Source organism: Heptranchias perlo, chromosome 4, assembly GCF_035084215.1.
Source record: "Heptranchias perlo isolate sHepPer1 chromosome 4, sHepPer1.hap1, whole genome shotgun sequence".
Classification (NCBI taxonomy): domain Eukaryota; kingdom Metazoa; phylum Chordata; class Chondrichthyes; order Hexanchiformes; family Hexanchidae; genus Heptranchias; species Heptranchias perlo.
This window is the reverse complement of record NC_090328.1, coordinates 97,943,156-97,969,429: the sequence shown is the minus strand read 5'-3', so window position 1 is coordinate 97,969,429 and position 26,274 is coordinate 97,943,156. Positions and strand designations below refer to the sequence as shown.

At 45.7% G+C, this 26,274-nt stretch overlaps 1 protein-coding gene and 1 long non-coding RNA gene across 3 annotated transcripts in view; one reads left to right on the top strand and one right to left on the bottom strand.

The window, feature by feature from the left end:
• The window catches only part of LOC137321136 (uncharacterized), a 72,867-nt gene extending 52,530 nt beyond the window's left edge, over positions 1-20,337 (bottom strand). For both annotated transcript variants that reach the window (XR_010962718.1, XR_010962717.1), the window contains exons 1-2: positions 20,253-20,337; positions 14,941-15,098 (exon numbers count right to left, since the gene is read on the bottom strand). This is a non-coding gene — a long non-coding RNA (uncharacterized lncRNA). The remainder of the gene's footprint in view (positions 1-14,940; positions 15,099-20,252) is intronic.
• slc20a2 (solute carrier family 20 member 2) overlaps positions 19,980-26,274 on the top strand; it is a 141,703-nt gene continuing 135,408 nt past the window's right edge. The window contains exon 1 of the mRNA XM_067983369.1: positions 19,980-20,082. The gene's annotated coding sequence lies outside the window, so the exon portion shown is untranslated. The remainder of the gene's footprint in view (positions 20,083-26,274) is intronic.

Below are 26,274 nucleotides of genomic sequence, written 5' to 3'. Positions count from 1 at the left end.
TGTAAGTGCATGTGAGAGATTGAGTGTGTGTGTGTGTAAGTGCATGTGACAGATTGTGTGTGTGTAAGTGCATGTGAGAGATTGAGTGTGTGTGTGAATGTGTGTAAGTGCATGTGAGAGATTGAGTGTGTGCGTAAGTGCATGTGAGAGATTGAGTGTGTGAGTGTGTGTAAGTGCATGTGAGAGATTGAGTGTGTGTGTGTGTAAGTGCATGTGAGAGATTGAATGTGTGTGTGTGTGTGTGTGTAAGTGCATGTGAGAGATTAAGTGTGTGTGTGTGTGTAAGTGCATGTGAGAGATTGTGTGTGTGTGTGTAAGTGCATGTGAGAGATTGAGTGTGTGTGTGTGTGTAAGTGCATGTGAGAGATTGAGTGTGTGTGTGTGTAAGTGCATGTGAGAGATTGAGTGTGTGTGTGTGTGTAAGTGCATGTGAGAGATTGAGTGTGTGTGTGTGTAAGTGCATGTGAGAGATTGAGTGTGTGTGTGTGTAAGTGCATGTGAGAGATTGAGTGTGTGTGTGTGTGTAAGTGCATGTGAGAGATTGAGTGTGTGTGTGCAAGTGCATGTGAGAGATTGAGCGTGTGTGTGTGTGTATGTGAGAGAATGAGTGTGTATGTGAGAGATTGAGTGTGTGTGTGTAAGTGCATGTGAGAGATTGAGTGTGTGTGTGTGTGTGTGTGCGTGTGTAAGTGCATGTGAGAGATTGAGTGTGTGTGTGTGTGTGTGTGTAAGTGCATGTGAGAGATTGAGTGTGAGAGTGTGTCAGTGCATGTGAGAGAGAGTGTGTGTGTGTGTAAGTGCATGTGAGAGATTGAGTGTGTGTGTGTGTAAGTGCATGTGAGAGATTGAGTGTGTGTGTGTGTAAGTGCATGTGAGAGATTGAGTGTGTGTGTGTGTAAGTGCATGTGAGAGATTGAGTGTGTGTGTGTAAGTGCATGTGAGAGATTGAGTATGTGTGTGTAAATGCATCTGAGAGATTGAGTGTGTGTGTGTAAGTGCATGTGAGAGATTGAGTGTGTGTGTGTAAGTGCATGAGAGATTGAGTGTGTGAGTGTGTGTAACTGCATGTGAGAGATTGAGTGTGTGTGTGTAAGTGCATGTGAGAGGTTGAGTGTGTGTGTGTGTGTGTGTGTGTGTAAGTGCATGTGAGAGATTGTGTGTGTGTGTAAGTGCATGAGAGATTGTGTGTGTGTGTGTAAGTGCATGTGAGAGATTGTGTGTGTGTGTGTAAGTGCATGTGAGAGATTGTGTGTGTGTGTAAGTGCATGTGAGAGATTGAGTGTGTGTGTGTGCAAGTGCATGTGAGAGATTGAGTGTGTGTGTGCAAGTGCATGTGAGAGATTGAGTGTGTGTGTGCAAGTGCATGTGAGAGATTGAGTGTGTGTGTGTGTATGTGAGAGAATGAGTGTGTATGTGAGAGATTGAGTGTGTGTGTGTAAGTGCATGTGAGAGATTGAGTGTGTGTGTGTGTGTGCGTGTGTAAGTGCATGTGAGAGATTGAGTGTGTGTGTGTGTGTAAGTGCATGTGAGAGATTGAGTGTGAGAGTGTGTAAGTGCATGTGAGAGAGAGTGTGTGTGTGTGTGTGTGTGTGTAAGTGCATGTGAGAGATTGAGTGTGTGTGTGTGTAAGTGCATGTGAGAGATTGAGTGTGTGTGTGTGTGTAAGTGCATGTGAGAGATTGAGTGTGTGTGTGTAAGTGCATGTGAGAGATTGAGTATGTGTGTGTAAATGCATCTGAGAGATTGAGTGTGTGTGTGTAAGTGCAGGTGAGAGATTGAGTGTGTGTGTGTAAGTGCATGAGAGATTGAGTGTGTGAGTGTGTGCAACTGCATGTGAGAGATTGAGTGTGTGTGTGCAAGTGCATGTGAGAGATTGAGTGTGTGTGTGTGTAAGTGCATGTGAGAGATTGAGTGTGTGTGTGTGTGTGTGTAAGTGCATGTGAGAGATTGAGTGTGTGTGTGTGTGTGTGTAAGTGCATGTGAGAGATTGAGTGTGTGTGTGTGTGTGTGTGTAAGTGCATGTGAGAGATTGAGAGTGTGTGTGTGTGTAAGTGCATGTGAGAGACTGAGTGTGTGTGTAAGTGCATGTGAGAGATTGTGTGTGTGTGTCTGTGTGTGTGCATGTGAGAGATTGAGTGTGTGTGTGTATGTATGTGAGAGATTGAGTGTGTGTGTGTGTGTGTGTGTGTGTAAGTGCATGAGAGAGATTGAGTGTGTGTGTAAGTGCATGTGAGAGATTGTGTGTGTGTGTGTCTGTGTGTGTGCATGTGAGAGATTGAGTGTGTGTGTGTGTAAGTGCATGTGAGAGATTGAGTGTGTGTGTGTGTGTGTAAGTGCATGTGAGAGATTGAGTGTGTGTGTGTGTGTGTAAGTGCATGTGAGAGATTGAGTGTGTGTGTGTGTAAGTGCATGTGAGAGATTGAGTGTGTGTGTGTGTGTGTGAGTGCATGTGAGAGATTGAGTGTGTGTGTGTGTGTAAGTGCATGTGAGAGATTGAGTGTGTGTGTGTGTGTGTAAGTGCATGTGAGAGATTGAGTGTGTGTGTGTGTGTAAGTGCATGTGAGAGATTGAGTGTGTGTGTGTGTAAGTGCATGTGAGAGATTGAGTGTGTGTGTGTGTGTGTGTAAGTGCATGTGAGAGATTGAGTGTGTGTGAGTGTGTGTGTGTAAGTGCATGTGAAAGATTGAGTGTGTGTGTAAGTGCATGTGAGAGATTGAGTGTGTGAGTGTGTAAGTGCATGTGAGAGAGAGTGTGTGTGTGTGTGTGTGTCTAAGTGCATGTGAGAGATTGAGTGTGTGTGTGTATGTGAGAGATTGTGTGTGTGTGTGTGTAAGTGCATGTGAGAGATTGAGTGTGTGTGTGTGTGTGTAAGTGCATGTGAGAGATTGAGTGTGTGTGTGTAAGTGCATGTGAGAGATTGAGTGTGTGTGTGCAAGTGCATGTGAGAGATTGAGTGTGTGTGTGCAAGTGCATGTGAGAGATTGAGTGTGTGTGTGTAAGTGCATGTGAGAGGTTGAGTGTGTGTGTATGTGAGAGATTGAGTGAGTGTGTGTGTGTGTGTGTGTGTGTGTGTGTAAGTGCATGTGAGAGATTGAGTGTGTGTATGTGAGAGATTGAGTGAGTGTGTGTGTGTGTGTGTGTGTGTGTGTGTAAGTGCATGTGAGAGATTGAGTGTGTGTATGTGAGAGATTGAGTGTGTGTGTGTGTGTGTAAGTGCATGTGAGAGATTGAGTGTGTGTGTGTATGTGAGAGATTGAGTGTGTGTGTGTGTAAGTGCATGTAAGAGATTGAGTGTGTGTGTGCAAGTGCATGTGAGAGGTTGAGTGTGTGTGTGTATGTCTGTGAGAGATTGAGTGTGTGTGTGTGTGTGTGTGTGTGTGTAAGTGCATGTGAGAGATTGTGGGTGTGTGTGTATGTATGTGAGAGATTGAGTGTGTGTGTGTGTAAGTGCATGTAAGAGATTGAGTGTGTGTGTGCAAGTGCATGTGAGAGGTTGAGTGTGTGTGTATGTGAGAGATTGAGTGAGTGTGTGTGTGTGTGTGTGTGTGTGTAAGTGCATGTGAGAGATTGAGTGTGTGTATGTGAGAGATTGAGTGAGTGTGTGTTTGTGTGTGTGTGTGTGTGTAAGTGCATGTGAGAGATTGAGTGTGTGTATGTGAGAGATTGAGTGTGTGTGTGTGTGTGTGTAAGTGCATGTGAGAGATTGAGTGTGTGTGTGTATGTGAGAGATTGAGTGTGTGTGTGTGTAAGTGCATGTGAGAGATTGAGTGTGTGTGTGTGTCTGTAAGTGCATGTGAGAGATTGAGTGTGTGTGTGTAAGTGCATGTGAAAGATTGAGTGTGTGTGTAAGTGCATGTGAGAGATTGAGTGTGTGAGTGTGTAAGTGCATGTGAGAGAGAGTGTGTGTGTGTGTGTATGTGTGTGAGTGCATGTGAGAGATTGAGTGTGTGTGTGTGTGTGTAAGTGCATGTGAGAGATTGAGTGTGTGTGTGTGTAAGTGCATGTGAGAGATTGTGTGTGTGTGTAAGTGCATGTGAGAGATTGAGTGTGTGTGTAAGTGCATGTGAGAGATTGAGTGTGTGTGTAAGTGCATGTGAGAGATTGTGTGTGTGTGTGTGTGTGTGTGCATGTGAGAGATTGAGCGTGTGTGTATGTATGTGAGAGATTGAGTGTGTGTCTGTGTGTGTGTGTGTGTGTGTGTAAGTGCATGTGAGAGATTGTGTGTGTGTGTGTGTGTGTGTGTGTGTAAGTGCATGTGAGAGATTGAGTGTGTGTGTGTGTGTGTGTGTGTAAGTGCATGTGAGAGGTTGAGTGTGTGTGTGCAAGTGCGTGTGAGAAATTGAGTGTGTGTGTGCAAGTGCGTGTGAGAGATTGAGTGTGTGTGTGCAAGTGCATGTGAGAGATTGAGTGTGTGTGCAAGTGCATGTGAGAGATTGAGTGTGTGTGTGTGTGTGTGTGTGTGTGTGTAAGTGCATGTGAGAGATTGAGTGTGTGTATGTGAGAGATTGAGTGTGTGTGTGTGTAAGTGCATGTGAGAGATTGAGTGTGTGTGTGTGTAAGTGCATGTGAGAGATTGAGTGTGTGTGTGTGTAAGTGCATGTGAAAGATTGAGTGTGTGTGTAAGTGCATGTGAGAGATTGAGTGTGTGTGTAAGTGCATGTGAGAGATTGTGTGTGTGTGTGTGTGTGTGTGTGTGTGCATGTGAGAGATTGAGTGTGTGTGTGTAAGTGCATGTGAGAGATTGAGTGTGTGTGTGTAAGTGCATGTGAGAGATTGAGTGTGTGTGTGTGTAAGTGCATGTGAGAGATTGAGTGTGTGTGTCAGTGCATGTGAGAGATTGTGTGTGTGTGTGAGTGCATGTGAGAGATTGTGTGTGTGTGTGTAAGTGCATGTGAGAGATTGAGTGTTTGTGTGTGTAAGTGCATGTGAGAGATTGAGTGTGTGTAAGTGCATGTGAGAGATTGAGTGTGTGTGTGTGTAAGTGCATGTGAGAGATTGAGTGTGTGTGTGTGTGTAAGTGCATGTGAGAGATTGTGTGTGTGTGTGTGTGTGTGTGTGTGTAAGTGCATGTGAGAGATTGTGTGTGTGTGTGTAAGTGCATGTGAGAGATTGTGTGTGTAAGTGCATGTGAGAGATTGAGTGTGTGTGCAAGTGCATGTGAGAGATTGAGTGTGTGTGTGCAAGTGCATGTGAGAGATTGAGTGTGTGTGTGCAAGTGCATGTGAGAGATTGAGTGTGTGTGTGCAAGTGCATGTGAGAGATTGAGTGTGTGTGTGCAAGTGCATGTGAGAGATTGAGTGTGTGTGTGTGTGTATGTGAGAGATTGAGTGTGTGTGTGTGTGTATGTGAGAGATTGAGTGTGTGTGTGTGTGTGTAAGTGCATGTGAGAGATTGAGTGTGTGTGTATGTGAGAGATTGAGTGTGTGTGTGTGTAAGTGCATGTGAGAGATTGAGTGTGTGAGTGTGTAAGTGCATGTGAGAGAGAGTGTGTGTGTAAGTGCATGTGAGAGAGAGTGTGTGTGTGTGTGTGTGAGTGCATGTGAGAGATTGAGTGTGTGTGTGCATGTAAGTGCATGTGAGAGATTGAGTGTGTGTGTAAGTGCATGTGAGAGATTGAGTGTGTGAGTGTGTAAGTGCATGTGAGAGATTGAGTGTTTGTGTGTGTAAGTGCATTTGAGAGATTGAGTGTGTGTGTAAGTGCATGTGAGAGATTGAGTGTGTGTGTGTAAGTGCATGTGAGAGATTGAGTGTGTGTGTGTAAGTGCATGTGAGAGATCGAGTGTGTGTGTGTAAGTGCATGTGAGAGATTGTGTGTGTGTGTGTGTGTGTGTGTAAGTGCATGTGAGAGATTGTGTGTGTGTGTGAAAGTGCATGTGAGAGATTGTGTGTGTTAGTGCATGTGAGAGATTGAGTGTGTGTGTAAGTGCATGTGAGAGATTGAGTGTGTGTGTGCAAGTGCATGTGAGAGATTGAGTGTGTGTGTGCAAGTGCATGTGAGAGATTGAGTGTGTGTGTGCAAGTGCATGTGAGAGATTGAGTGTGTGTGTGCAAGTGCATGTGAGAGATTGAGTGTGTGTGTGCAAGTGCATGTGAGAGATTGAGTGTGTGTGTGTGTATGTGAGAGATTGAGTGTGTGTGTGTATGTGAGAGATTGAGTGTGTGTGTGTGTGTGTGTGTGTAAGTGCATGTGAGAGATTGAGTGTGTGTGTGTATGTGAGAGATTGAGTGTGTGTGTGTGTAAGTGCATGTGAGAGATTGAGTGTGTGTGTGTATGTAAGTGCATGTGAGAGATTGAGTGTGTGTGTGTAAGTGCATGTGAAAGGTTGAGTGTGTGTGTAAGTGCATGTGAGAGTTTGAGTGTGTGAGTGTGTCAGTGCATGTGAGAGAGTGTGTGTGTGTGTGTGTGAGTGCATGTGAGAGATTGAGTGTGTGTGTGTGTGTGTGTGTAAGTGCATGTGAGAGATTGAGTGTGTGTGTGTAAGTGCATGTGAGAGATTGTGTGTGTGTGTAAGTGCATGTGAGAGATTGAGTGTGTGTGTGTAAGTGCATGTGAAAGATTGAGTGTGTGTGTAAGTGCATGTGAGAGATTGAGTGTGTGTGTAAGTGCATGTGAGAGATTGTGTGTGTGTGTGTGTGTGTGCATGTGAGAGATTGAGTGTGTGTGTGTGTAAGTGCATGTGAGAGATTGAGTGTGTGTGTGTGTAAGTGCATGTGAGAGATTGTGTGTGTGTGTGTGTGTAAGTGCATGTGAGAGATTGTGTGTGTGTGTGAGTGCATGTGAGAGATTGTGTGTGTGTGTGTCAGTGCATGTGAGTGATTGAGTGTGTGTGTGTGTAAGTGCATGTGAGAGATTGAGTGTGTGTGTGTGCAAGTGCATGTGAGAGATTGAGTGTGTGTGTGCAAGTGCATGTGAGAGATTGAGTGTGTGTGTGCAAGTGCATGTGAGAGATTGAGTGTGTGTGTGCAAGTGCATGTGAGAGATTGAGTGTGTGTGTGCAAGTGCATGTGAGAGATTGAGTGTGTGTGTGTGTGTATGTGAGAGATTGAGTGTGTGTGTGTATGTGAGAGATTGAGTGTGTGTGTGTGTGTGTAAGTGCATGTGAGAGATTGAGTGTGTGTGTGTGTGTATGTAAGTGCATGTGAGAGATTGAGTGTGTGTGTGCAAGTGCATGTGAAAGATTGAGTGTGTGTGTAAGTGCATGTGAGAGATTGAGTGTGTGAGTGTGTAAGTGCATGTGAGAGAGTGTGTGTGTGTGTGTGTGCATGTGAGAGATTGAGTGTGTGTGTGTGTGTGTGTGTGTGAGTGCATGTGAGAGATTGAGTGTGTGTGTGTGTGTGTGTGTAAGTGCATGTGAGAGATTGAGTGTGTGTGTAAGTGCATGTGAGAGATTGTGTGCGTGTGTAAATGCATGTGAGAGATTGTGTGTGTGTGTGTGTGTGTGTGTATGTGAGAGATTGAGTGTGTGTGTGTGTGTGTGTGTGTAAGTGCATGTGAGAGATTGTGTGTGTGTGTGTGTGTAAGTGCATGTGAGAGATTGAGTGTGTGTGTGTGTGTGTGTAAGTGCATGTGAGAGATTGAGTGTGTGTGTGTAAGTGCATGTGAGAGATTGAGTGTGTGTGTAAGTGCATGTGAGAGATTGAGTGTGTGTGTAAGTGCATGTGAGAGATTGTGTGTTTGTGTGTAAGTGCATTTGAGAGATTGAGTGTGTGTGTGTGTGTGTGTGTGTAAGTGCATGTGAGAGATTGAGTGTGTGTGTGTGTATGTGAGAGATTGAGTGTGTGTGTGTATGTGAGAGATTGAGTGTGTGTGTGTATGTGAGAGATTGAGTGTGTGTGTGTGTGTAAGTGCATGTGAGAGATCGAGTGTGTGTGTGTGTCAGTGCATGTGAAAGATTGAGTGTGTGTGTAAGTGCATGTGAGAGATTGAGTGTGTGTGTAAGTGCATGTGAGAGATTGTGTGTGTGTGTGTGTGTGTGCATGTGAGAGATTGAGTGTGTGTGTGTGTGTCAGTGCATGTGAGAGATTGAGTGTGTGTGTGTGTGTGTGTGTGTGTAAGTGCATGTGAGAGATTGTGTGTGTGTGTGTGTAAGTGCATGTGAGAGATTGTGTGTGTGTGTGTAAGTGCATGTGAGAGATTGTGTGTGTGTGTGTGTAAGTGCATGTGTGTGATTGAGTGTGTGTGTGTAAGTGCATGTGAGAGATTGAGTGTTTGTGTGTGTAAGTGCATGTGAGAGATTGAGTGTGTGTGTAAGTGCATGTGAGAGATTGAGTGTGTGTGTGCAAGTGCATGTGAGAGATTGAGTGTGTGTGTGCAAGTGCATGTGAGAGATTGAGTGTGTGTGTGCAAGTGCATGTGAGAGATTGAGTGTGTCTGTGCAAGTGCATGTGAGAGATTGAGTGTGTGTGTGCAAGTGCATGTGAGAGATTGAGTGTGTGTGTGTGTGTTTGTGAGAGATTGAGTGTGTGTGTGTATGTGAGAGATTGAGTGTGTGTGTGTGTGTGTAAGTGCATGTGAGAGATTGAGTGTGTGTGTATGTGAGAGATTGAGTGTGTGTGTGTGTAAGTGCATGTGAGAGATTGAGTGTGTGTGTGTGTGTGTGTGTGTGTGTAAGTGCATGTGAGAGATTGAGTGTGTGTGTAAGTGCATGTGAAAGATTGAGTGTGTGTGTAAGTGCATGTGAGAGATTGAGTGTGTGAGTGTGTAAGTGCATGTGAGAGAGAGTGTGTGTGTGTGTGTGAGTGCATGTGAGAGATTGAGTGTGTGTGTGTGTGTGTGTGTGTGTGTAAGTGCATGTGAGAGATTGAGTGTGTGTGTAAGTGCATGTGAGAGATTGAGTGTGTGTGTGAGTGTGTTTCGTGCATGTGAGAGATTGAGTGTGTGTGTGTGAGTGCATGTGAGAGATTGAGTGTGTGTGTGTGAGTGCATGTGAGAGACTGAGTGTGTGTTTGTGTGTGTAAGTGCATGTGAGGGATTGAGTGTGTGTGTGTAAGTGCATGTGAGAGATTGAGTGTGTGTGTGTAAGTGCATGTGAGAGATTGAGTGTGTGTGTGTAAGTGCATGTGAGAGATTGAGTGTGTGTGTGTAAGTGCATGTGAGAGATTGTGTGTGTGTGTGTAACTGCATGTGAGAGTTGTGTGTGTGTGTGTGTAAGTGCATGTGAGAGATTGAGTGTGTGTGTGTAAGTGCATGTGAGAGATTGAGTGTGTGTTTTTTTTTTATTCGTTCACGGGATGTGGGCGTCGCTGGCGAGGCCAGCATTTATTGCCCATCCCTAATTGCCCTCGAGAAGGTGGTGGTGAGCCACCTTCTTCAACTGCTGCAGTCCGTGTGGTGACGGTTCTCCCACAGTGCTGTTACGAAGGGAGTTCCAGGATTTTGACCCAGCGACAATGAAGGAACGGCGATATATTTCCAAGTCGGGATGGTGTGTGACTTGGAGGGGAACGTGCAGGTGATGTTGTTCCCATGTGCCTGCTGCTCTTGTCCTTCTAGGTGGTAGAGGTCGCGGGTTTGGGAGGTGCTGTTGAAGAAGCCTTGGCGAGTTGCTGCAGTGCATCCTGTGGATGGTACACACTGCAGCCACAGTGCACCGGTGGTGAAGGGAGTGAATGTTTCGTGTGGTGGATGGGGTGCCAAACAAGCGGGCTGCTTTACCTTGGATGGTGTCGAGCTTCTTGAGTGTTGTTGGAGCTGCACTCATCCAAGCAAGTGGAGAGTATTCCATCACACTCCTGACTTGTGCCTTGTAGATGGTGGAAAGGCTTTGGGCAGTCAGAAGGTGAGTCACTCGCCGCAGAATACCCAGCCTCTGACCTGCTCTCGTAGCCACAGTATTTATATGGCTGGTCCAGTTAAGTTTCTGGTCAATGGTGACCCCCAGGATGTTGATGGTGGGGGATTCGGTGATGGTAATGCCGTTGAATGTCAGGGGGAGGTGGTTGGACGCTCTCTTGTTGGAGATGGTCATTGCCTGGCACTTATCTGGCGCGAATGTTACTTGCCACTTATGAGCCCAAGCCTGCATGTTGTCCAGGTCTTGCTGCATGCGGGCTCGGACTGCTTCATTATTTGAGGGGTTGCGAATGGAACTGAACACTGTGCAGTCATCAGCGAACATCCCCATTTCTGACCTTATGATGGAGGGAAGGTCATTGATGAAGCAGCTGAAGATGGTTGGGCCTGGGACACTGCCCTGAGGAACTCCTGCAGCAATGTCCTGGGGCTGAGATGATTGGCCTCCAACAACCACTACTATCTTCCTGTGTGCTAGGTATGACTCCAGCCACTGGAGAGTTTTCCCCCTGATTCCCATTGACTTCAATTTTACTCGGGCTCCTTGGTGCCACACTCGGTCAAATGCTGCCTTGATGTCAAGGGCAGTCACTCTCACCTCACCTCTGGAATTCAGCTCTTTTGTCCATGTTTGGACCAACGCTGTAATGAGGTCTGGAGCCGAGTGGTCCTGGCGGAACCCAAACTGAGCATCGGTGAGCAGGTTATTGGTGAGTAAGTGCCGCTTGATAGCACTGTCGATGACACCTTCCATCACTTTGCTGATGATTGAGAGTAGACTGATGGGGCGGTAATTGGCCGGATTGGATTTGTCCTGCTTTTTGTGGACAGGACATACCTGGGCAATTTTCCACATTGTCGGGTAGATGCCAGTGTTGTAGCTGTACTGGAACAGCTTGGCTAGAGGCACAGCTAGTTCTGGAGCACAAGTCTTCAGCACTACAGCTGGGATGTTGTCGGGGCCCATAGCCTTTGCTGTATCCAGTGCACTCAGCCGTTTCTTGATATCACGTGGAGTGAATCGAATTGGCCGAAGGCTGGCTTCTGTGATGGTGGGGATATCGGGAGGAGGCCGAGATGGATCATCCACTCGGCACTTCTGGCTGAAGATGGTTGCAAACGCTTCAGCCTTGTCTTTTGCACTCACGTGCTGGACTCCGCCATCATTGAGGATGGGGATGTTTGCAGAGCCTCCTCCTCCCATTAGTTGTTTAATTGTCCACCACCATTCACGACTGGATGTGGCAGGACTGCAGAGCTTTGATCTGATCCGTTGGTTGTGGAATCGCTTAGCTCTGTCTATAGCATGTTGCTTCCACTGTTTAGCATGCATGTAGTCCTGAGTTGTAGCTTCACCAGGTTGGCACCTCATTTTTAGGTACGCCTGGTGCTGCTCCTGGCATGCTCTTCTACACTCCTCATTGAACCAGGGTTGATCCCCTGGCTTGTTGGTAATGGTAGAGTGAGGAATATGCCGGGCCATGAGGTTACAGATTGTGCTGGAATACAATTCTGCTGCTGCTGATGGCCCACAGCGCCTCATGGATGCCCAGTTTTGAGCTGCTAGATCCATTCTGAATCTATCCCATTTAGCACGGTGGTAGTGCCACACAACACGTTGGATGGTGTCCTCAGTGCGAAGACGGGACTTCATCTCCACGAGGACTGTGCGGTGGTCACTCCTACCAATACTGTCATGGACAGATGCATTTGCGACAGGTAGATTGGTGAGGACGAGGTCAAGTAAGTTTTTCCCTCGTGTTGGTTCGCTCACCACCTGCCGCAGGCCCAGTCTAGCAGCTATGTCCTTCAGGACTCGGCCAGCTCGGTCAGTAGTGGTGCTACCGAGCCACTCTTGGTGATGGACATTGAAGTCCCCCACCCAGAGTACATTTTGTGCCCTTGCTACCCTCAGTGCTTCCTCCAAGTGGTGCTCAACATGGAGGAGGACTGATTCATCAGCTGAGGGAGGACGGTAGGTGGTAATCAGCAGGAGGTTTCCTTGCCCATGTTTGACCTGATGCCATGAGATTTCATGGGGTCCAGAGTCAATGTTGAGGACTCCCAGGGCTACTCCCTCCTGACTGTATATCACTGTACCGCCACCTCTGGTGGATCTGTCCTGCTGGTGGGACAGGACATACCCAGGGATGGTGATGGAAGAGTCTGGGACGTTGGCTGAAAGGTATGATTCTGTGAGTTTGGCTATGTCAGGCTGTTGCTTGACTAGTCTGTGGGACAGCTCTCCCAATTTTGGCACAAGTCCCCAGATGTTAGTAAGGAGGACCTTGCAGGGTTGACTGGGCTTGGTGTTTTGCCGTTGTCGTGTCCGGTGCCTAGTGGTCCGATGCCGGGTGGTCCGTCCGGTTTTATTCTTATTATGACTTTTCGTAGCGAGATTTTACAACTGAGTGGCTTGCTAGGCCATTTCAGAGGGCAATTAAGAATCAACCACATTGCTGTGGGTCTGGAGTCACATATAGGCCAGACCGGGTAAGGATGGCAGGTTTCCTTCCCTAAAGGACATTAGTGAACCAGATGGGTTTTTACGACAATCCGGTAGTTTCATGGCCTTCATTACTGATACTAGTATTTTAATTCCAGATTTTATTTAATTAATTGAATTTAATTTGTGTAAGTGCATGTGAGAGATTGAGTGTGTGAGTGTGTGTAAGTGCATGTGAGAGATTGAGTGTGTGTGTGCAAGTGCATGTGAGAGATTGAGTGTGTGTGTGTAAGTGCATGTGAGAGATTGAGTGTGTGTGTAAGTGCATGTGAGAGATTGAGTGTGTGTGTGTAAGTGCATGTGAGAGATTGAGTGTGTGTGTGTAAGTGCATGTGAGAGATTGAGTGTGTGTGTGTAGGTGCATGTGAGGGATTGAGAGTGTGTAAGAGATTATTGCCAGGACTTCCCTCAGGGGTTCTCCCAATCGGCCCCGATAACCTCAGTGGAAGGTCAGCAGAAACCCCGTTCACACTGTTCATTCAGGGTTTCCGTTAATCTTTCACTGAAGTTATGGGGGCCGATTTGGAGAACCCCTGAGGAAATTATCACTGTTAGTGATATTTGTGAGTGTGTAAAAGAGAATGTGAGAAGATCATGAGCGTGTGAGAGATTTGTGAGTGTGTAAAAAAGTATGTGAGTGTGTAACAGTATTTTTATTATTTGTTCATTCTTGGGATGTGGTAACACTGGCAAGGCTGGTATTTATTGTCCATGCCTAGGTGTCCTGAGGACATTAAGGATCAACATTTGGGGTGGGACTGGAGTCAAGACAGTTGGGTTTTTCCAACAATCCAGCAGCTTTCATGGTCATTTTTCTGGTGCCAGCGCACAGATGACCAGATTTTAAAAAATTCAATTTCACAATTTGCCATGGTGGGATGTGAACTCATGACCTCTGGGTCACTAGTTCAGTTCCAAAACTACTCGAGGATTATGAGTGGGGAAATCACAGAGCAACTCTTGCGAGGGTTCGCCAAACCTTTCGAGCTGACCCTGGATGTGGCAGCCTCTGCTGCACGTCCCTTTCCCTGTTGCATGCCTTCATGGCCCCTGTTTTGGTGGAATGAGAGAGGGAGGGCAGGGGGAGAGAGAGAGAGAGACCCTGTGAATGGAAGCAGGGGGAGGGAGAAATCCTGTTGAATGGAGACAAGGGAAAGAGAGAGATCCTATTGAGTGGGGGCAGGGGAAAAGAGACCCTGCTGAGTGGGGGCAGGGGGAGAAAGAGATCTTGTTGAGTATGGGCGGGGGAGAGAGAGATCTTGTTGAGTGGGGGCAGGGGGAGAGAGAGATCTTGTTGAGTATGGGCAGGGGAGAGAGAGATCCTGTCAAAGGAGGTGGATGGTAAGAGAATGAAAACCTGCTGAAGGGGTGGCAAGAGAGATATTCTATTTATTGGCCAGGGTAAGACCTGTTGCAGTGAAGGGTGTGAACAGAGAACGAGAGAGAGGTTGTTGGTCCTGGGAAAGTGTCACTGGGTATCGACCCTTAACAATGGTGGCTTACAAGTTTGCAAGCAGCAGAATTCCAATGAGAAAATTACATGTTATAGGCAGAGGAGACACCTTGGAAGAGCTGTGGAAAGACCTCATCAACAATGAGGTAAGTTGCTGATGCACCATCTCTCTCACCCCCTTATTCACACAAGGTCCCAACTTTGACCCCACCAATCACTGGCCGCGTCAAGAAGACTCAAACTTCTCAGCAGGACCACAGAAAGTGAGGTAGTTGGAATCATGAGAATTAAAACCAAAATAGCAATAAAGCCTCAGCGATGTTGTTGTCATACCAATCTCTAAACAGAGGTTACGTCTTGGTCCAAAACAATAGGCTACTGGAGGCAGTGACGCACAATTTATTTCATTTAATTCTAAAGTACTTCTCGAAATAGCACAGACTTGAAAAAAATCCAATTCTACTGAATTACTAAACTGTTGTCACAGGACGTTGATGTACTTGTTTAGCTTTGGAGTTGTTGGTCCGCCTTGTGGGGCATCACAAGGGCCGCAGGGTACCATCGTATTTAGACCTCATAGTGTTAGTCATGCCCACAAAGCTGACTGACCAATCCAAGGGTAAACAAACAAAAACATCAGCTTTCCATGATTGTAGCTCAGTAATTAAATGTAATTAGAGGCTGGATTTATTTTTTAAGTTTGGGCTATTTTCAAAAGGACTGCAGAATTAAATAAAGAAAGCTGTGGGGTTATGCAGCTTCTCATTTTAAACTTAAATCAGATGCTTAGGAAAGCACCCAAAAAAAAAAGCAGCAGACAGCAGCCCTACCGTCAGTCGGATGAGATGCAAACCACTGTCGTCACAAATGTATTTTATAGCAGTAATCTGTCTCTGTGGAAAGTTGGTGAACAAAAGTAGAATTAAGATAATACTTTCCTCATTCCAGCTACTGCCACCTTTACTTCCCACAAAACGTAACTGCACAGATGATATCACTGTGCTTCAAAAAAACATTGGGGTAAATTCTCACCTTTAGTGTTCCTACGCATAGCCTCACATTTTAGAAACTTGAATCAAGTATATGGGTGTGTGTTGGAATTAGGATATGTGTATGAAAAATTGTACGGTGGGAGAAGGTGTGTCCAATTCTGCATTTCCATAAAGAGCACTAAAGACAAACACTTACCCCCTGTTGGTTGGTACCTGAAGATGATTTGAGCTCTGTCAAGGACGCTTAGGGCTGATTTTTCTCCATTCCCTACCTAGGATACACTTATCCGCACCTCCTTTGTGCTGGTCATTCACTTCCAGTGGTTCCTCCAAGGGTAGGTGGAGGTGTAGCACCTGCAGCAAGACAGAAAGAAATTGCATTTATATAGCGCTTTTCCTCAGGGCGTCCCAAAGCACTTTATAGCCAATGAAGTACTTTTGAAGTGTAGTCCCTGTTGTAATGTGGGCAAACGCAGCAGCCAATTTGCACACAGCAAGGTCTACACAGTGATGAGATAAATAACCAGTTAATCTGTTTTGGTGACGTTGCTTGAGGGATAAATATTGTCCAGGTCACGGGGGAAATTTCTCCTGCTTTTCTTTGAATAGTGCCATGAGATCTTTTACGTCTACCTGAGGGCAGACGGGGCCTCGGTTTAACGCCTCATCCGAAAGATGGCACCTCCAACACTTCCTCAGTACTGCACTGAAGGGTCAGTCTACATTACATGCTCAAATCTCTGGAATGGAGTTTGAACCCACGTCCTCCTGACTCAAAGACAAGAGTGCTACCGCTGAGCCACAGCTGACACTAGAATTGAAGTGAAACGGTAATGAGGCGGGAGTGATGTCAACACACCTTCGTCCTCATTTTTCTAGGTCTCTGCTTGGCAAATGGAGCAGCACCAACAGCAATTGGGCCTTAGTGTTTGTGCCCAGCCTTCTCCAATTGGCGGATCTGAGGAGGTGTAGGTGGTGAGCACAGGGAGGTACCAAAAAGGTACAAACCTTTTTTTGTCAGGTGCAGCGACTCAGGGTCTTTGGAGCTGCTTTTGGACAGCTGCCAGAAGACCCTGAAGCTGGCAGTCATTACCGCTGATGCAACTGGCTTGGTCTTGTAAAAGCAATAGATTTCACCCCTCCCCCCCGCCACAACCCCAGCTTCTGGCTGGAAGCTCCTGCCAATGCAAATGACCTGAACCTGGAAAATTTGGCTCAGGTCAGAGGGGAAGCACTCTTTGGGAGTGGTCAGGCGAGGGGTTGGGGAAGGAAAATTGGTCCTAGAAATTTTCTGCAATGGGCTTTTAGGTTAAAGGTGTCTAGTTGGGAGCTCCATCATTTCCTGGATCAGAGTTATGGGCGTATAGATCTGGAAATTACTAATGGTTTGTGAGATTTTGTTTTTTGCTACCAATTGCACTCGTAAGGAGAGAAGTGAGCAGGGATGTGGGGTTCAACGTTGACTGCCATTGGGAGGGAAATACTGGCAAGAAAAGATTGAGGGTATCAGTGACATAGAGGCCTGGGTAGATGTGAAGGAATACTGTAGACAATGCTAAATCCGAGTCCTTTTAGTGATGATAATTAGCTACTTTTCTGGTTACACAATGCAGTATATTGAAGGGATAGGTGATTAAAAAATGTATTTAAATGCAAAGATTATGGGGAGAATCTCTTTAGAAGATCAGAGATTATAAATCTAAGTACAGACACAGATAATCAAATATTCAATGGAATATGATAGTTCCTGTGTTGTTGGGACCATCTGTGAATGCAAATAGTTGAATAATGCAGACTGCAAGGTTAGACTGACATGAAACATTGGGGCTGTTTTCATTAGAACAGAGGAGATTATGAGGTGATTTAACAGAAACATTTAAAATTATGAAGAGATGGGACTGAGTAGATAGAGACAGACTATTTCCAGTGGTTGAAGGGTCTAGAACGAGGGGGCATAGATTTAAGATTAAGAGATTAAGGACAGAGAGCAAGAGAAACTTTTTACACAGAGGGTTGCAAGGCTGTGGAATGCACTACCAGACTTAGCGATTGAAGCAGAGACCAGGTCAATATGTAAGAATTGGTTAGATAGGGGATTTAAGGAATGGGGAATAAAGAGATATGGGAACAGAGCAGGCACATGGGATTAGGACTAATGCTCAGGTGAAGGATAGATACGAACACTGACTGGTTAGACCGAATGGCCTGTTTCCGTGTTGTAAATTCAATGTAATTTTATGAAGTCAGAGAGAAATTTCACAGTTTTATCTTCTTAGAACTGTTACCCATTATTCACTTTCTCAAGAGGTTAAATAAGTTGGGCGGAGTCCATGACAAGGGCAAAGTATTGACCATGGTTTCTGGAAGGGACGCGATTGAATGGCCTTTTCTGGGCCCATGGGTTCTGTTTGTGCCTGAAGTTTGCACTTTGATATACCTGGGGGAATGGTCAATAAGTGCAAGACATCTGGAGAGTCCAGAGTATGTCAAAAAGCATCTGTGAAGAGAATAGATAAGTTAATGCTTCAGATGTAGACCCTTCACCAAGGGTCTACACCTGTAACGTTAACCGGTCTGTTCTGTCGACAGATGCTGACTGACCTGCTGAGTGTTTTACATCGAGTTACATCGAAATCACTGCACAGAAAAAGGCCATTCAGCTCAACTGGTCTATGCTGGTGTTTATGCTCCACACAAGTCTCTTCCCTCCCTGCTTCATCTCAACCCTGTCAGGATATCCTTCTATTCCTTTCTCCCTCATGTGCTTATCTAGGTTCCCCTTAAATGCATCTATGCTATTTGCCTCAACTACCCCTTGTGATAGCGCGTTCCACATTCTTACCACTCTCTGGGTAAAGAAGTTTCTCCTGAATTCCCTATTGGATTTATTAGCGACTATTTTATATTTATGATCTCTAGTTTTGGACTCCCCCCACAAGTGGAAACATTTTCTCTACATCTACCCTATCAAACCCTATTGTTTTCTTAAAGACCTCTATCAGGTCACCCCTCAGCCTTTTCTTTTCTTGAGAAAAGAGCCCCAGTCTCTTCAGCCTTTCCTGATAAGGATATGCGCTCAGTTCTGGTATCATCCTTGTGAATCTTTTTTGCAACCTCTCTGTTGCCTCTACATCCTTTCTATAACATGGAGACCAGAACTGTGCACAATACTCTAACCAACGTTCTATACAAGTTTAACATAACTTCTTTGCTTTTCAATTCTATTCCTCTAGAAATGAACCCCAGAGTTTGATTTGCCTTTTTATGGCCTTATTAACCTGCGTCGCTATTTTTAGTGATTTGTGTATCTGTACCGTGAGATCCCTTTGCTCCTCTATCCTGTTTAAGCTCTTATTATCCAAGCAATCTGTTCTTCCAGCATCTGTAGTATTTTTGTTGCTTTTTGTAAGCACTGAAGAGCTATAATAATGACATGCTTCCTAACCATGACTATGGGTGACATTCTTCATGAAAGGCGCCTGCATTCCCCTTCAAGGTGGTTTATTTTTTTTCACCAAGACCTGTAAGCTTCCCATATCCATCTACTGTTCTGTGACTCTCATGTCACCTAGTTCAGTTTATCAATTGTGAGCTGATGGTTGTGGTATGGTTGGAGCTGGTGTTGATGTTTATGGTATGGTTTGAGTGGGTGCTGTTGTTTATGATATATTTGGAGCTGGTGTTTGTAGTACGGTTGCAGCTGATGCTGGTTATGGTACAGTTGGAGCTGGTGTGTATGATATGGGTGGTGGTGGTAGTGTTTGTAGTATGGTTGGTGTTGGTGTTTATGGTACAGGTAGAGGTGGTGTCTATGGTACAGGTGGTGTTTATAGTACTGGTACAGGTGGTGTTTACAATATAGGTAGAGGTGGAGTCTATGGTACAGGTGGTGTTTACAATATAGGTAGAGGTGGAGTCTATGGTACAGGTGGTGTTTACAATATAGGTAGAGGTGGAGTCTATGGTACAGGTGGTGTTTACAATATAGGTAGAGGTGGAGTCTATGGTACAGGTGGTGTTTACAATATAGGTAGAGGTGGAGTCTATGGTACAGGTGGTGTTTACAATATAGGTAGAGGTGGAGTCTATGGTACAGGTGGTGTTGACAATACTGGAAGAGGTGGAGTCTATGGTACAGGTGGTGTTTACAATACAGGTAGAGGTGGAGTCTATGGTACAGGTGGTGTTTACAATACAGGTAGAGGTGGAGTCTATGGTACAGGTGGTGTTTACAATATAGGTAGAGGTGGAGTCTATGGTACAGGTGGTGTTTACAATACAGGTAGAGGTGGAGTCTATGGTACAGGTGGTGTTTACAATATAGGTAGAGGTGGAGTCTATGGTACAGGTGGTGTTTACAATATAGGTAGAGGTGGAGTCTATGGTACAGGTGGTGTTTACAATACAGGTAGAGGTGGAGTCTATGGTACAGGTGGTGTTTACAATATAGGTAGAGGTGGAGTCTATGGTACAGGTGGTGTTTACAATATAGGTAGAGGTGGAGTCTATGGTACAGGTGGTGTTTACAATATAGGTAGAGGTGGAGTCTATGGTACAGGTGGTGTTGACAATACTGGAAGAGGTGGAGTCTATGGTACAGGTGGTGTTTACAATACAGGTAGAGGTGGAGTCTATGGTACAGGTGGTGTTGACAATACTGGAAGAGGTGGAGTCTATGGTACAGGTGGTGTTTACAATATAGGTAGAGGTGGAGTCTATGGTACAGGTGGTGTTTACAATATAGGTAGAGGTGGAGTCTATGGTACAGGTGGTGTTTACAATACAGGTAGAGGTGGAGTCTATGGTACAGGTGGTGTTGACAATACTGGTAGAGCTGGTGTTTATGGTACAACAACAACTTGCATTTATATAGCGCCTTTAAGGTAGTAAAATGTCCCAAAGCGCTGTTGGCGCTGGCGTTTATGGTACAGGTGTTTACGGTACGGTTAGTGCTGGTGTTTGTAGAAGTAGTTGGTTCGGTTCGGCGTGTAATGGGTGTACGGGAGATATCTGGTTTTCCTTGCTCTTAGTAATAACCAGTGTGTGACCCCGGTGTCTCCCTCGCTTCCACCCACAGGGGACCCAGTGGCCGCTCCGCCTCCTCTCTCTCGCTGGTATAAAGAGAGACGGAGCCGCTCCCTCCGCTCACACTTGGGTTAACATGGCGGTTTAGACCATCCCGAAGTCGTGACTGCGAATTTGCCAAAAACACCACCCCCCGGATCCCAGTCACCCTCCCTCCGCAGGCCAGGGAACCGGCACGTTTCTGACGGAGGAACCCCCGCTCACACGGCGCCGGCTTCTCACTGATAAATTGTGACCGGAGCAACACGTCCTGGTAAGTGCCCGAGGCCCCGGCACGCTGGGACCGTGAAGTTTGTTTAATTAAACTTTTTTTCCCCCTGCTCTTCGGGTTAAATTCGCCCGGACTAGGGTACGTTTCCCAGCGGCATCCCGGTGTCAGGCCCGCTGCCTCCCCCCCCGCCCGATTGATTCACCTCTCCTCACCTTTCTGCTCCATTTTTTTATGGTGAGGCTCGGGTCCCGGGGGGGTGGGGGTGAGGGGGAAAAGAGAGATGGCCGTGTATTTGAGACTGTTCTGCTTCCTCCACGCCTCCTTTTAAGGCATGGAGAGAGGGGGGGGGGGGGGGGGGGTGCCGTGCTGTGCTGCCGCCGGAGTAGCCACATGAGAGGGGGAGGGACAGGGAGAGCATTCGTGCACTGAGCCCGCGCCGTACAACCCGGTAGTGCGAATGCGGAACCTCGCGACACGGTTGTGGAACCCTCTGTGCAACCTCGCGACATAAATGGAACCTCGCGACACGGTTGTGGAACCCTCTGTGCAACCTCGCGACATAAATAGAACCTCGCGACACGGTCGTGGAACCCTCTGTGCAACCTCGCGACATAAATAGAACCTCGCGACACGGTTGTGGAACCCTCTGTGCAACCTCGCGACATAAATAGAACCTCGCGACACGGTTGTGGAACCCTCTGTGCAACCTCGCGACATAAATAGAACCTCGCGACACGGTTGTGGAGCCCTCTGTGCAACCTCGCGACACGGTTATGGAACCTCGCGACACGGTTGTAGAGCCCTCTGTGCAACCTCGCGACACGGTTATGGAACCTCGCGACACGGTCGTGGAACCCTCTGTGCAACCTCGCGACACGGTTATGGAACCTCGCGACACGGTTATGGAACCCTCTGTGCAACCTCGCGACACGGTTGGACCTGTACCTGACTGACTCTGTCCCGTTGCGGAGATGATCTCGGGCTGAATCTTCCGCAGCCGGACAGAGCCCGGTTTCCTGGAGAAAGTGCAGACAACCGGGTTGGCGCCCATTGCACGGGGCGCGCTCTCGTGTTTGACAAGTGTTCTCTCTCTCATTCATTCACAGCCCTCCTTCTCCTTCTCCTCCTCCCATTAACCGGAGATTGTCTCCATCTCCCGACCCCCACAGAAAGCTGGTACCGGTTACAGTGATTCGGGAGCGGGCCTGGCTGCTGTAGCCCCGTTTTTGTATGGGGGAGGGGGGCGCGGCGAACACGGACGCGGGAGGAGTTGGAGCTCAGTCAAGAGACCGTAAGGTGAGTACAATGTCACGGGCCCAGCCCTCGCCACCGGCTCTCTTTAAATTCCGTGCTGCTCCTAAGTTGCTGGATATCGACCGCAATCTCGCGTTGTGCAGTTGTGTAACATTCTCAGGAAATATGGTACTCGATTCAGTTATGCTGAAATGATGTGTTAAAGCAATGGGATCGTGCTGTGTACCTGCATGGTGACCTTTTTGGGGCCTTCTACGCATGGGTACACCTGAAATGGCATCAATGAGAACTCAACCCAAACTGTAGACTGCAGCTGTCATTTGGAGTTCTCTGGGCTGAGTGTAGTGTGAAGACTGTCTGCTAATGTGCAGTCCTATAGCTTGAGTTCTGGTAGAATTCCATCCGGCTGATCTCTCTCTCAAAGTCAGATTAGTTGTCTGACTGTCTTGCTGTGGTCAAGTACTTCTTTGAATAATTCACACTGTTTGTAAGTTTGCCCATTAACAGCTCAGCCCAGTTCACTGTGGTCAATTTATCACTCATCCCTTTGAAGTTTGCCTTACTCAAATTCAAAACTTTGCTTTGTGATTCTCCCTCTCAAACCCAATATTCAATTCAGTCCTATTATGGTCACTATTTGCAGGATACTCCCTTACTGCCAGATTGTTAACTAATTTAGTTAGTTACTCATCATTAAACCCAGTATGGCCTGTCCCATTGTCGGTTCTGCAACATATTCTCAAACGGCCCTGAATATATTCATTGCTGTTACTATTTGAGCTGTTCTGCTTCTCCCACTCTGAAAATTAGAACCACTTTGTTTTTGCTACTAAAAGATAGGAGGGTTCAGATGGGGCAAATGCAAGGCTGTCTAAGATGAATTTAGAGTGCATGTGTGTAAATGCACATAGTGTGGTAAATAAGGTTGGTGAGCTGCAGGCTCAAGTTCTCCCATGCGACTATGATAACAGAGACCTGGCTCAAAGAAGGAGGATTGGATACTTAATATTCCTGGCTACAAGGTATTCAGGAAAGAACGGACGGGATGGCAGTATTGATCAAAGAAATTATCGCACTGGAAAGGGATGATGTAGTTAAGGGGTCAAAGACAGAATCTATTTGGGTGTACACTATACGCCATGAAATAGTGGGGAGGAGACAGTTTGCAGGCAAATTACAGAAGGCTGCAAGAACTATGAGTAGTGATAATGGGGGACTACAATTATCCCAATGTAGACTGGGATAGTAACAGTGTAAAGGGCAAAGAGGAGGAAGAATTCCTGAAATGTGATTGAGAACTTTCTGGAACTGTGTGTTTTCCGCTCATCCAGTGCTGGATCTAATTCTGGGGAATGAAGTGGGGCAGGTGGAGCATGTTTCAGTGGGGGAGAATTTGGAGAATAGTGATCATATTGTTAGGTTTAGAATAGTTATGGAAAAAGAAAAGCAACAATCAAATGTGACAATGCTTAACTGGAGGAGGGCAAATTTCAGTGAGTTAGAGATCTTGCCCAAGTGGATCGGAATCAAAAATTGGTGGACAAAACAGTAATTGAACAATGGGAGGCCTTCAAGGAGGAGTTGGTTTGATCAGATCCCTACAATGGGGGGAAAGGAAGGGCATCCAAAGATTCATGCTACAGTAGAGAACCAGGCTGAATACAGAAAGTACAGAGATGATTTTTAAAAAGTGAATAGAGGGGCACAGAGAGAGTATGAGAATAGATTAGTGGCTAACATAAAAGGGAACCCAAAAGTCTTTTATAAACATAAAATCGTGGAAGGGTGGGACTGATTTTAGGCACAAAAAAGGAGATCTTGTGGAGGCAGAGGGAATGGCTGAGGCACTAAATGAATACTTTGCATCCGTCTTCACTAGAGAAGAGGATGCTGCCATTGTAGCAGTAAAAGAGGTAGCAGTGATACTGGATAGGATAAAAATAGATAGAGGAGATACTTAAGATTGGCAGTGTTCAAAGTAGAAAAGTCACCTGGATCAGATGGATGCATCCTTGGTTACTGAGGGAAGTAAAGGTGGAAATTGCGGAGGCTCTGGCCATAATCTTCCAATCCTCCTTCGATATGGGGACGGTGCCAGCGGACTGCAAATGTTACACCCCTGTTCCAAGGGGTAAAAAAAGGAGAGGGATAAACCCAGCATTTACAGGCCAGTCAGTCTAACGTCGGTGGTGGTGGGGAAACTTTGAGACAATAATCGGGGACAAAATTTAATTGGCACTTGGAAAAGTTTGAGCTAATAAATGAAAGTCAGCAGGGATTTGTTAAAAGAAAATTGTGTTTGACTAATTTGATTGAATTCTTTTGATGAAGTAACAGAGAAGGTTGATGAGGATAGTGCGGTTGATGTATAGATGGACTTTCAAAAGGCATTTGACAAAGTACCACATAATAGACTTGTTAGCAAAATTAAAGCCTGTGGGATTAAAGGGACAGTGGCAGCATGATTACAAAATTGGGTAGGAGACAGAAAGCAGAGAGTAGTAGTGAATGGTTGGTTGTTTTCCAGACTGGAGGGAAGTACACATTGGTGTTCCCCAGGGGTCAGTATTAGGACCACTGCTTTTTGATATATTTTAATGACCTGGACTTGGGTATAGAGGGTATAATTTCAAAGTTTGTATATGACACTAAACTTGGAAATGTAGTAAACAATGTGGAGGATAGTAACAGACTGCAGGAGGATATAGACAGACTGATGAAATGGACAGATACATGGCAAATGAAATTTAATGCAGAGAAGTGTGAAGTGATGCATTTTGGTAGAAAGAATGAGGAGAGGCAATATAAGGTAAGTGCTACAATGTTAAAGGGGGTGCAGGAACAGAGACCTGGGGGTGCACAAACTCAGTTCTTTGAAGGTGGCAGGACAAGTTGAGAAGGCTTTTTTTTTAAAAAAAAGAAAGCATATGGGATCCTGGACTTTATTAATAAAGGCATAGAGTACAAAAGCAAGGAAGTTATGATCAAACTTTATAAAACACTGGTTAGGCTTCAGCTGGAGTACTGTTAAATTCTGGGCACTGCACTTTAGGAAGGATGTCAAGGCCTTAGAGAAAGTTTCAGAAGAGATTTACTAGAATGTCATCAGGGATGAGGGACTTCAGTTATGTGGAGAAGTTGGGGTTGTTCTCCTTTGAACAGAGATAGTTAAGAGGAGATTTGATAGAGGTGTTCAACATCATGAAGGGTTTTGATAAGTAAACAGAGAAATTGTTTACAGTGGTAGAAGGGTCGGTAACCAGAGGACACAGATTTAAGGTGATTGGCAAAAGAGCCAGAGGTGACATGAGGAAACATTATTTTACGCAGCAAGTTGTAATGATTCGGAATGCTTGAAAGGATGGTGGAAGCAGATTCAATAGTAACTTTCAAAAGGGAGTTTGATAAATACTTGAAAGGAAAAAAATCATAGGGCTATGGGGAAAGAGCTGGGGAATGCAACTAATAGATAGCTCTTTCAAAAAGCCAGCACAGGCATGATGGGCTGAATGGCCTCCTCTGATGCTTTATCTACCAAGATACATGCTTTACTGATCTCTGTATTTATACATTCTCCCCCTCAGTACTATCAGCAGGTCTGTGGACAACCCTTACCAGAGTCTTTCATCCTTTTGCTGTTCCTTAACTCTACCCATAGTGTTTCCACTGCTCGATCACTCTTGCTGAAATCCCTTCTTTCTACTGTGGTAATTGTGCCTTTTATCAATATTGCTACTCTTTTTCCCAATTTCCCTGTTTTTTTTCTAAAACTCCTATGGCCTGGAATATTTAGCTCCTAATCATGCCCAACTTGTAGCCAGGTCTCTACATCATAGCCTTTTAAGCTGAACTTATGATTCTAATTCACTTGTTTTATTTCTTGTGCTTAATGCATTTGTGTAAAGAACTCTTATCTGTGTAATTGTCCCCCATAGTCCTGCTTGTCTTTACTACCTGGAGGTTCTGCTTCTTAATCTAAAATTTAGCTTCTCGAAGTCCTTTTGCAGAACTACGAACCTGCACCTATCTGTCATTGGTTCCCACATGAACCACTACCACAGGTTGGTTGCCCTCCCATTCCAGAACCCCTTGTATTTGCTCCGTGATGCCCAAACCCTGGCACATGGGAAGCAACATACAATTCGGGACTCTGGATCACGTCTACAAGAACTATTTTACCCCCTCGCCCCCCCCCCCCCCCCCCGGACTATATAATCCCCCCTCTGTCACCCTTTTTGTCCACATCACTGCATCCTAAACTGGTATACCTATTGGACAAAGCCAGCTCCACAGATTGCTTCTCTGCCCCCATCTGTTGTCACCCAGTCTCCCGTACCAGCTTCTGTACAACCTGTGGGGTGAGCGCCCTCCTGAAACTTCTGCTGCAGAAAACTCATTCACTCCCTGAATGTTGTGGAGTGATGTCCAGTTGACTCTGCAGCTGTGGAACTTTCTGTTGGAGTGAAACTGTTGCACAGATCCTTCCTATGGATTCACCCTGCATGGCTCGTGAGTCCAGGCAGATCCACACCATGCACGCCCCACTCATCACTCCAAACTCTGATCCGGTCAAATCTATTTATATGTTTAACTCAACAGATATTTAACCTTTTTTAAGTTAGTTATTAAATTATTTCCATTTACTCTAATTAATTTATTATTTTCACTTAATGTTTTCAAAGTCTCTTCTACCCCCTGGAGGTGTTTTATAGCAAAAACTATAAATTTAGAGTTCAGATGAACAATTTCTTAATTTCTTTGTTATGGACAGAAGAGGAGTAGGTGGGGGGGAGAACAATGCAGTAATGGATTGTCTGGGCTTGTACTATGAAACAAAAGGTGGCTGACTCACCTGCTAACTCTAAGCTTCCTAATTCACACTAGTTCCCGGTCACCCATCACCCCTGTACTTGATGACCTACATTGGCTCCTGGCCCACCAATACCTTTTTAAAAAAAAAAAAAAAATTCTCATCCTTGT